Source organism: Lethenteron reissneri, chromosome 3 (assembly GCF_015708825.2).
Source record: "Lethenteron reissneri isolate LAM-NWPU_2019-01 chromosome 3, ASM1570882v1, whole genome shotgun sequence".
Taxonomy (NCBI): domain Eukaryota; kingdom Metazoa; phylum Chordata; class Hyperoartia; order Petromyzontiformes; family Petromyzontidae; genus Lethenteron; species Lethenteron reissneri.
The window spans coordinates 582,203-593,055 of NC_083781.1; the positions used below are offsets into that span (position 1 = coordinate 582,203).

The 10,853-nt window shown below is 42.7% G+C and overlaps 1 protein-coding gene across 1 annotated transcript in view; it reads right to left on the reverse strand.

Moving 5' to 3' along the window:
• Window positions 1-8,666: 8,666 nt before the first annotated feature.
• MPV17L (MPV17 mitochondrial inner membrane protein like) overlaps window positions 8,667-10,853 on the reverse strand; it is a 32,909-nt gene continuing 30,722 nt past the window's right edge. The window contains exon 5 of the transcript XR_009755370.1: window positions 8,667-8,963. The gene's annotated coding sequence lies outside the window, so the exon portion shown is untranslated. The remainder of the gene's footprint in view (window positions 8,964-10,853) is intronic.

Sequence of the window (10,853 nt, forward strand, 5' to 3'; positions counted from 1 at the left end):
CCTCTTCATGGCGACGCTCCGGTAAGAACGCGTCCGGCCCCGGCTGCACGTTGTCCTGTTGAGCCATCTCGGGCTCGACAATTTCGGCGGCGTCTTCCGTTTGCTGTTCCCTGGCTCGAGCTGATTGGCGCGTGTCCATGGTCTTAGTTCTTCTGACGCCAGATGTAATACTCTTCAAGACGCGTGGACAACGTGGTAAGGCACACGTATTTATTTGCACAATGTCTTACAGCACTGGAGGGATGTATCGGCCCCCTCACCCGTACAACTGGGAATTCACCCCTAGCTAGCCTTCCTAGCCGAGTCCTCCGCTAACGGGCTAGGGGAGGCTATCTGGCCCGACACTGGTTAGTCGGGCTACGGTACCCGGAATCCCAGAGATCTAACTCTGGTTCCGGGACCACGCCACTGGCTCCAGCCTGCGCTGCCCTTACAAGGGCGGCGTCCCAGGGGGAGTCCAGGGCCTATCTGGCCGGTCTTCTGTCTTCCCTTAACTACCCTAAGACTGAGCCCCGAGCTCTCTGGCTCATCCCTTTTTATACCCCCCTAGAGGATCGAAACCCCCCTCACGCCGTCCAGTGCGGACGTCGTTGCGGGCACCACCCCGTGTGCTCACGGAGTCCCCGCCCACTGTGTTTGTTATCCGTTAGCCCCTATGCAAACAGCCCCACACAAACAGCCCCTCTGTAACAGCCCTACACTTGTATCTTACATCAATAACTTGCCAATAGATATATTTACAGCATGTATGCCTAATCCACTTGCGTTTGTCACCTCTACATGGTTAGTGGACCACATGCTAACATTTTATTATTCAGAAAAGGCTCACCAAGTATTACATCTATTGCAGAAGGTGCCTTCAATTGGATGTTTGGCAAATTTCAAAAGTAATTTGTGGAGGTGTCATTATACACCCCTTCCACGGTTCAGTTACAAGTTTAAATTACATTTCACGAATCAATGTTTGTTCTTGCTTGTTGCATGTATAGTGTATAAAACGCTGTAAATAGAATATCCTGATCCCTTTCACCTGCTTAAATAAGTAAATTTGAACTTTAGTTCTTCCATGCACAAAGATGATGCATGGATCATCAGCATAAGAATGAATTAATATTGTTATATGTGGGAGGAAACCAAAGTACATCAGAGTCCCTTTTATACAGATGGGTCATTAGCCTACTTGCCTTACCCCTGTTTACCGGCCACTTCACAAGCCACACAGTTTTCGGTTTTTGCATGATCCACGAAACCCCAAATGCCTTATTTTGAGCAGGACAACACTCCCCGTTGAGCGACCATTACACGCTCCCCTTATAAGCGTGTGAATGCATGACGTCGGCTGATGGAGGTTTGTGTTTTGTTTGCATCTCGCAGAGACGGAGAGCTCTGGGGGGGAGCTCAGGGACGCGGGCAAGAAGAGGCCCCACAGCGAGAGTGCCGGTGTGCCAAGCAACAGCGACGTTCCGTCCGACGCCAAGAGAGTGTGTGTTAACGGGAGTGAGGAGGAGACGGAGGCCGCCCCTGAAGGTGACACTCACCCCAATTAGACAGTGGTCTGAGTAGCTCTCCCAGACCGCCGGCAGGGTGAGTGCTTTTCATCTTTTTGCTTTACTCATGTTTATTTTTGCTTAATTTGTATTTTTTCCACGCAGTTTCTTAAGAATGGGGAAAAAGGAAAATAAAAATTGGTGACACTTTTTTTTAAATAAAGAAACGACTGGCTTTGCAAAGTGTAACCGAAGCATTAATCAGCGTTTTGACCAAGTAAACATTTAAACTTGGGTGCGATTTATTCCACTGAGCCATTCATATTTACAAAGGTCCTGGCTTCAATGCACCCTGCCTCTGATTTTTTTTGTGCGCCGGAAGATTTGACAGCGAGCAATTGGTGGTCCAGCTGCTGCTTACATGCCAGTGATGACTACCTGTGTGGGAAGCCAACTTTCTGCCTGTGGTCTCTCCTGAAGGTGAAGCACAGAGGGAGCGTATCAGGCCTGCCGTGGCACAAGCTAGACTTGTCTAGAGGGTTTGAAGATTCTAGGTACCTGTCATGCCCCTCCTGTGTCATCCATTTCTAAAAAAACATCACTCAAAGTATTGCCTCCCTTCTGCACTCCCCAATCAGTGTTGAGTGTTGTGTGTGTGTGTTTGCATCAGTGTTTGTGTTTTTATATTTTCTTCTTGCTCTTATTTGTTTTTGTTTCTGTCCAGTAACGTTGCAGTATGTTGCACTTTTCTGTAACCACCAAAATGTTTACAGTGCAGTTTTGTTTGCACACTGCCAGCTACAGAGCATTACACTATCTTGTTGCTTTGTTGGCCCAACATAATTTAAAATTATCATTGAAATCTTAAAATGTTTGAAATAACGATTTGTAATAGCACACATATGTAAAAATGTGCCTACAATGGCTTTGTCTATTTTCTCTTATCAGTCCCCCCTGACTTTAACGATGGCAATAAACCCAGGTAACTCTGCCTAGTTAGGTGAACTGTACCAGCATCACGGCTAGAACCTTTACTGTAATCAGATCACCAAAGGTACGAGTAATCCCACATTGCTTTGTTTTTGGTGTGTATTCGGTTTTCAATAATTTTGCATGTACCGATTGATTATTTTCTATGATTTCATTTATTGAATACTAGGAAATAATTCCAAAAATTATATTAGGTGAAATTATCTTGTCAGCAGCTTGAGTTGATGCGAGGACAAGATCAGACAACAAGATTACACAACATAGCCACATTCATAATTCTGTTTGCATGGTTTTATCATAAAATAAACTACATTATTATGTTTTATTGCAAAGTACAGCAAAAGCTCTGTTATCTGACATCCATGGGGGAATGGAGGGTGCCCGTTAATAACATTTTTGCCAATTATCTGACAGTTATAGTTATGTTTCGATTTAAAGCTATCATGACTGCAGGGATTCATCTTCTTGGTTATTTCGGTAAAGTCACGTAGAAGGGAAATAATAAAATAATAAAAATAAAACATAAAATAATTCTCACGACGAGGTTCATTCAGACGCTGTCTTTCCGACAGACCTGTTCTTCACCTGAGGGGGACGGCTGCTTGCGTTGTGGCCGAAACGTCGTGATAATTATTTTATTATGTTTTATTTTTATTATTTTATTATTTCCCTTCTACGTGACTTTACCGAAAGAACCAAGAAGAGTTATATTTATGGTTCACATTTTCCAAGCACATGCAACTTTTAAAGAAAAAAACTAAGCCTACATTTTAACCATGATATAAGAAAATACTATTTTACAGAGGTACTCGCCAGTCAGTTGTAGAGCATTCTACGTTTTATTTTATTTTTATTAATTTTTATTTCATTTTTTACCTACGTGACTTTCCCGTAAAAACTAAGAGTATTAATCCTTGCAGTCACAAAAGCTTCAAATCTAGAATTTATTCTACGTTGATTGTAGAGAAGCAGTGGGGCCGTTTAGAGTACAGTATACCATGGTACAGTACTGTCTGTACAGACTGCCGCTCCACTAGCGCCACCACTTGGCAGCCACATGAAGCTTCTGTAAACGACAGATCTACGATAAGTGCACGGCAAGATGCCAGTTGGCTGTCAGGATTTTTCCAGATACGTGAAGGAAGATTTGTATTGCCTTCTATGACAGACGCCGGTTAATAGAGCATTCCGATTGGCAAAGTGCTGAATAACATAGCTTTTGCTGTATATCATTACATTCTGTCTGAAAATCCGAATAATTGTTTATCAGAAACTGGAAAATAATTAAGTCACCCAACACTGACTCTTGTCCGGTTGCATCACAACCCGTTTTACTGTTACATTACATGCCACGTTCAGCATGGATGCTGAAGAGCTAAAGGCTCGAGCCACCAGAGAACACTGTCTTCCACTTGAGAGTGAGTCTTGGGGGGTCTACAGTTGAGTCCTGCAATGCTGAAATTAATTCAACATATAATTTTGTTTTTATACACCTGATTCTGATTGTTTCTGGCAGTTAATGGACTGACCACTGAGGTATCTCACAACAAGGGTTTTTGGTGGGTCAGCTATTTTAGGACACCCATGAGATCTCTTTTTAAATGTTACCATCTGCTGGAAATCAGACATGAAGACCCCGGGTAATTATGAGCAGCAGGACACTTAATCACAACTAGAAAGGAAAGCGAGTATGTGGTGATGCTTAATTGTATTGGTGGCACTTGGCCAGCAGTGGGAATGCCACATTGCCATATGTCACCATGGCATGACTAGTAGTGACTTTATGCAAAGTACGAATTTGATCAACCGTAGGGGGGATGATGGCTCGAGTCAACCCTTGACCGGCATTTGAATTCAGGATCTTGTGATTGTGATTCACGTAATTTAAATGTGGCCATCTTGGCTGTATTTTAACCCAAGTTCTCAAAATGTTGAGATTGACACATTTTACTCTTAAGTATAAAAGTCAAAACGCCACTTTTAACTCTTAGGTTAATATGTAATTCGTGCAAATAAAAAATCCCATCACCCAAGCTGTCAAAACAGTGATGTTCACATCTGTTGCAATTTCCATTTAAATCTTGAAAATACTCTTTAGAAATTCCATGCAAGTGAACATACTTGCATATCTGGCCATCCTCAGTGTCGACCCATGTATTTTAATTTAACTTCACAAAAAGTCAGCATTGTAGTGATGAGGCATCTCAAGTGATTGCACGATGAAGAAGTTGTGTTTTACACAACATTGCTAACTGTTACGTTGTGTGCGTTTGTTTTAATCCTTACAGCAGTTGATGTTATTGTGAACAAACGTAGCATCATTCAGGCCTGACATGTTTTCATGGCGTGCTGCTCATTTCCTGGCATAGATTTTGCATACATTTGCGGTGTGCTTGGCTCACACTCCCTGCTTGGTTATAATATAGAGTCAATGTGTCTACATGCTCAAGTGAGTATTGCGGGGCACTGTTCTGTTGGCAGCCCTTGGCCAGCATTAGAATTTCCACATCATGGCAGTGGCCATTCTCATTATAGGGCACCTCCTGTTGACTTCCCACAAAGTAGTACTTATTTGACTGATTCTGGAAAAATAATGAGCTAAATCGACATGACAGGAATCATGACCTTCAAATTGTTGATCACTTTACCAACAGCACCACTCAGTTGGATAATGGTCAAGTATTCAATCAGTGGTGGAAGTGCCTTATTCCTATAGCAGTGACCAATCCAAGTTTCAATTTTATTCACCTAGCTGTGAACACTTCTGCATTACTCCCCAGTGGCAGTCTTTTGTCAGTTATGATTTTCAACTCCTGACCCGGCGCCATTTGTCTTGCCCTGAATGACCCGTTTGTGAACAATTTTCCACTGCTAGGGGAGCAGTTGCTCACCAACACTGTGTGTCACCACTGAGACATTGTTGTTGATGATGATGCTAATGATGATCCTGATGCAGCTGTGTGTCCTGCTCAAATGCGTTTTGATTTTCCTTACGACTCGGCCTGGCAACTGTAGTCACCCCGGTAAATGAATAATTTGCTTGGCCCCCCCACCACGAGCAGCAAGCCTTGTGCATCGCTCGCGTCGATGTGAGCAGCCCGCAATGTTAACAAGATACTCTCTGTGCAGGTATTCCAGAGGTACCCGTTTATAAGTCTATCCCGCCGTACGCCTTGTGTTGAAGCCCAGCTCAGTGTAGCTAGTGACAGAGCCGCTGCTTGTGTGTTTGGTAGCCGTGTTATTGGTTTCTTATTTTGTATCATTCCAGTGGCCTTCGGTGACCAGTTGATTTGTGAAAAGACCTCTTGATAAGGCACCTTGGTGCAGTGGCTATGCCTTAATATATAGTGCATTACTGCATTAAAAGATACGAGTAAATAATAATATATTTTATGCGATATGCATTTTGAGTATTTCAATTATATCAAAATAATTTGGCAGATTTAAATAATATAAGGAATGATAGCTGTTGTGTTTGGGAACTGGAATGTCACTGTTTTTTCTGGCAAAAGCACGTTTGTTAACTGTAGCTTAATTCTTTTGAATGTCAAAAACTTGATTACGCTACTTGGGAAAAGGTTGAAAAATAATCCTTTAAAGAGGTATATTAATCATTACAGTACTTGCTAATGCATGTGCATGTTGCAAATCACGTTGATAAATTAATCAATTCCTCGTTACGATCTTATTTATTGGCTTGGGAATATTGTAGATTGCTTTGGTGTATATCCACTGGGCTCTACCAGTCAATACTATAATTTGCTTCATATGTGACAGTGGTATGTTATATTTGTATCTACACTGCAGCCAACCCCGCCAAACAATTGTGCTAACTGACTGGCAGATGCAGCGGCATCTGCCAAAGTAAGCGACCTGCCAGGCGTGCCCAACAGAAAACCAGCTGGGAAAAAACGTGGTTTTGCCAGAGCCAACATTTTACTCGGAAAGCAGTCACAAGCGTTCGGTTCTAATTATCCAGCGCTTCTGTGTTTGAACAGCGCACGGAGTGGAAGACTCGCCCGACCACAGCTCGACGCTTAGAAGATTGCCTCCTTCCCCCATCAAGCCTCTGCCCACCGGTTACGAGGTGACCACAGATAGCCAACCAGTCGTCGTTGAGTGTATTTGGCGGACGGTGCATATCGGGTCTGATGAATTAGACATGCCAGTAATGCTCTAAAACCGTCTACCACAACAACCTATCACCATATAACGTCCATTTCACCCCCACTCGCCTCGGTGCATACGCTTGAAGTTTTGGGGCTAAACTGGGTTTGAGTTTATAGATGCAGCAGTGAATTGTTATGACTTTTGTTAATTTTTAAAGCCTTTTTAATTTCTATTACCAATATTGCAATTCACTGATTGTAATGCAGGAGCCTGTAGACCTGGTCCTCCCACAATTAGGGGCTTGCTGAACAGTGCTGCTGTTCACTAGCGTAGGCCTCTTGGTGCCGTTCAAAGTCTCGCCAACCGAGGCTGTCGAAGGGCACCCTCGTGGAATCTGGTGTTTGTCGATTCAGCATAGAATCTGGTGTTTGTTGATTTGTTATTTTTTGTTTTGTTTTAATATGTATCATCCACGATGTGAATAAATACCGTTTGCAAAAAATATAATTTCTGTTGTACACAGAGGTGGTGTGTTTATTGTGTAACCAGATGCGAGCCTGTAGAGATGGTTTGTCATTTTGCAAGGTATTCAACAAAAGAGCATTGTTGAAGTGGCCTCATGTTTACACCACTGAATGGTGATCATCAATTAAAATCAATTGTAGCGTTAATTATAAATGCATAAAATAATGCGTGAGAACCAATTACTGTAAACGATCTGTATTTTGTATAATTTTACATGACGCCTGTGGCCACGAGATGCTATAATGTACACACCATGTTAAATGACTGGATTCTTGATCTGAATTGCAAACCCCACATCATGACAATTCATTCAATCGCGTGGCAGAGAATTGCTACAGGCCTACACAAAAGCGTGCCCATCTGTTAGTATTTCTGAGCCACTTCTGGAAATTCCACGTATCCAATATCGACACTGGCAATCGGTGTTGGTGGCTTTACGAGTGCCTTTTTGAACGTGTACTACACTAGTGTTGAGTAATTTAATGTAACGTGGGCACGTGATCCTTAAGCATCACGCCTCCTAAGCGTATTTTAAGTGACTGATGTATCTGTGGCTAAGATGCAGTGTAATAGTGTTACCGCAGAAGTGAAATTTGATGTCCACTATTCGGCATTGCAGGTAAGATGAGAGACGCACGCGCATGATCCTGTGAGTGTGTGTGTACGGACCCGAGTGTGAGCGAGTGTGTGTGTATGAGCGAGTGTGTGTGTATGAGCGAGCGTGTGTGTACGGGCCCGAGTGTGTATGTATGCGTATGTGTGAGAGCGAGTGTCTGCCTGCACCTCGCCACCTACCCAGCAAGCGAAGCCAGCCCCAGTACCAAATGTAAGAATAAAATTACTCAAATAGTATTTAAATATGAATATAACTGTCGACCAAAAAAAGGGTAATAGATACAAAGCAAAACGTGTGAAGTGGCGACGTTAGGACCCCCCCCCCCCATTCCATTGTTTTGAGAAAATACTTTGAATTACGGCGTTTTGATATTCGTCACCCTTCAGGAGCGCATCCCTGACGTAAACCGATATATTACTGTACAATCAAATTTATGAAAGTAATTTTGAATATATATTAAGACGTGTGGACAAGTTACAGCTATAATTTGATCTCGTGGGGGAAATGTTGGAAAGCATATCTGTGCAAGGCTCGTGGATGCAGCAGACGTGATTTGAGTAACAGATAAAGTTGCCAATCACAGTGGGTCTGTAGGGGAGAAGCTAACATGTAAACAATATTGCTTATCGCATAATTTCTATTTGTTACATATTTAATGCCAGTAAATCATGTCCTGAAGGTAATCAAGGGACAGAATGAGGGCGTAGCCAGAGGGCGGGGGGAAGACCCCGCTAGGGGGATAAAAGGGCAGCGTGCTCCAGTAAAAGGGGGGTCTTCATTGTGGGTGACTCGGTGGGTCGGGTCACGTCGTCGGGCTGGGATCTTGAATCGCCTCGTGTGTAAGGGGGTTACATAGTGTTACACAGTGTTACATAGGGGTAGTTACGTTTACAACAATTATAGAACCCGTCCCGTAAGGGAAGTTAAATAAAGACTCGCCTCAACTCGCGTAGTGTGTCTTTATTGAAGCACTACACACATAAAAGTAACGCGCTCAGACACCACATCCTGTATTTTTAAATACAGCGCTTATACTCTTAGGTTTTTTCGGTAAAGTCAGTAAAGTAAAATTAAATACAAATTCACATTTCATTTTTACTAGATCATCTTAACCAAGCGTGTTTTACCATAGGCCCTGAATTTGTTTTAATGTAATTTACGTTGACTAGCGAGCTTAAAATATGAAACATAACGCCGTCCTAAATTAGGGGCAGTCCATAAATGACGTCACGCACCTAGGGGGGGGGTGAGAAATGTGACGTCACATCAAAATGCGCAATTTTAAATAAATATAGACAACGTTCTACTTAATTAAATAGACTTTTTAATAAATGTTTTCTCCTACAACAGAGTGCAGGCCACAAAATTCGCACTACAATGACAATAGTTTAAAGCGAGATTTGAAGCTTTCGTGACTGCAAGGATTCATATTCTTAGGTTTTTCGGTAAAGTCACGTAGGTAAAAAATTAATAAAAGTAAAATTTTAAAAATCACGTTTCGGAGACAACACAAGCTTCCGTCTTCAGGTGGAACCGTCACAGCACGCTAGCTGTATCAAGTAAATGAGAGATTACAAGAGATACCACTCCGTATATATAATGGTTGAGGGGGGAGGGGGATGGGCCAGGAACGGCCCACTTTTTATTATTATGGTAAGGTGCGGCTTGAGACTACGGCTAGACTACATAACAAATGACTGAGCCTTTATTATGGCGAGGTGCGGCTTGAGACTACGGCTAGCCTACATAACAAAATGCTGCGAATGAGACCGAGCCTCTGCCATGTAGATGGTAAAAGCACAAAAGCAGGTCAGGAAGAAACAGCCTCCTGCTATGTTGTTTGGTGGGTAAAACTTATAGCACGAAACCAGTGTGTGAAAAAAGAAGCTAAACCTGGTAAAACAAAACTGGCTGTCTATCAGTAACCTGTACAGTAACTCAAGAATAGTCTGTCAAATAAGATGGTCAAAATAAGTGTATTTAAACAAACCTTTGATGGTAGCCAGAAGGTTTGCAGAGCACGAAGCCATACAAATATACAAACAAAGGCATAATTTCAACCGTGATGATGGTTACAAACTGAGTAATCATTGGAAAGATGTGATTAACCATGCAAAAAAGATTTAACTACACTTATTTGGACCATCTTATTTGACAGACAACTATTCTTGAGTTACTGTACAGGTTACTGATAGACAGCCAGTTTTGTTTTACCAGGTTTAGCTTCTTTTTAAATCCTTTATATTAAGTTCGCGTGCTTGCTTGCTTGCTTAGGACCGTGCAAATCTTTCGGTCGTTTTTTAATCCACTTCCCGTGATCCAATCGAGCTGACATTTTCCACACAGACTCGTTGTGTGTGACAATTAATTTTCGTGAAATTTTTTTTCCAAAATTTTACACTGTTTAGGGAAAACTAATTAAATATTTAATTACCAATTGCTTAATACTGGCAGACCATCATCTGACCCATAGATTGCAGCCATCTCAAGCCAGAGGACGAGAGAACTCTAGCCGCCACGCATATAAAGGATTTAGAGTGAAAAACTTTTTTTTACGGGTTTACTTGTTTCACACAGATGCTTGAGGCAAGGCTTCGGTGGTACGGCCATGTGATGCGAAGTGAAGAGTCATCAGTGGCCAAGACTGCCGTGCGTATTGAGCCAGAGGGCCGCCGTCCACGCGGACGTCCGAAGAAGCGATGGATGGACCGAATAAAGGAAGACATGAAGACGGTCAACGCATCCCCTGAAGATGCCCTGGACCGAGCCAAATGGAGAAGACAATGCCGAAAAGCGGACCCTGCGCCACAGCGGGAACAACGCTAGGAAGAAGAAGAAGACTTGTTTCACACACTGGTTTCCTGCTATAAGTTTTACCCACCAAACAACATAGCAGGAGGCTGTTTCTTCCTGACCTGCTTTTGTGCTTTTACCATCTACATGGCAGAGGCTCGGTCTCATTTGCAGCATTTTGTTACGTATGCTAGCCGTAGTCTCAAGCCGCACCTCACCATAATAAAGGCTCAGTCATATGTTATGTAGTCTAGCTGTAGTCTCAAGCCGCACCTTACCATAATAAAAAGTGGGCCGTTCCTGGCCCATCCCCCCCCCCTCAACCATTACAA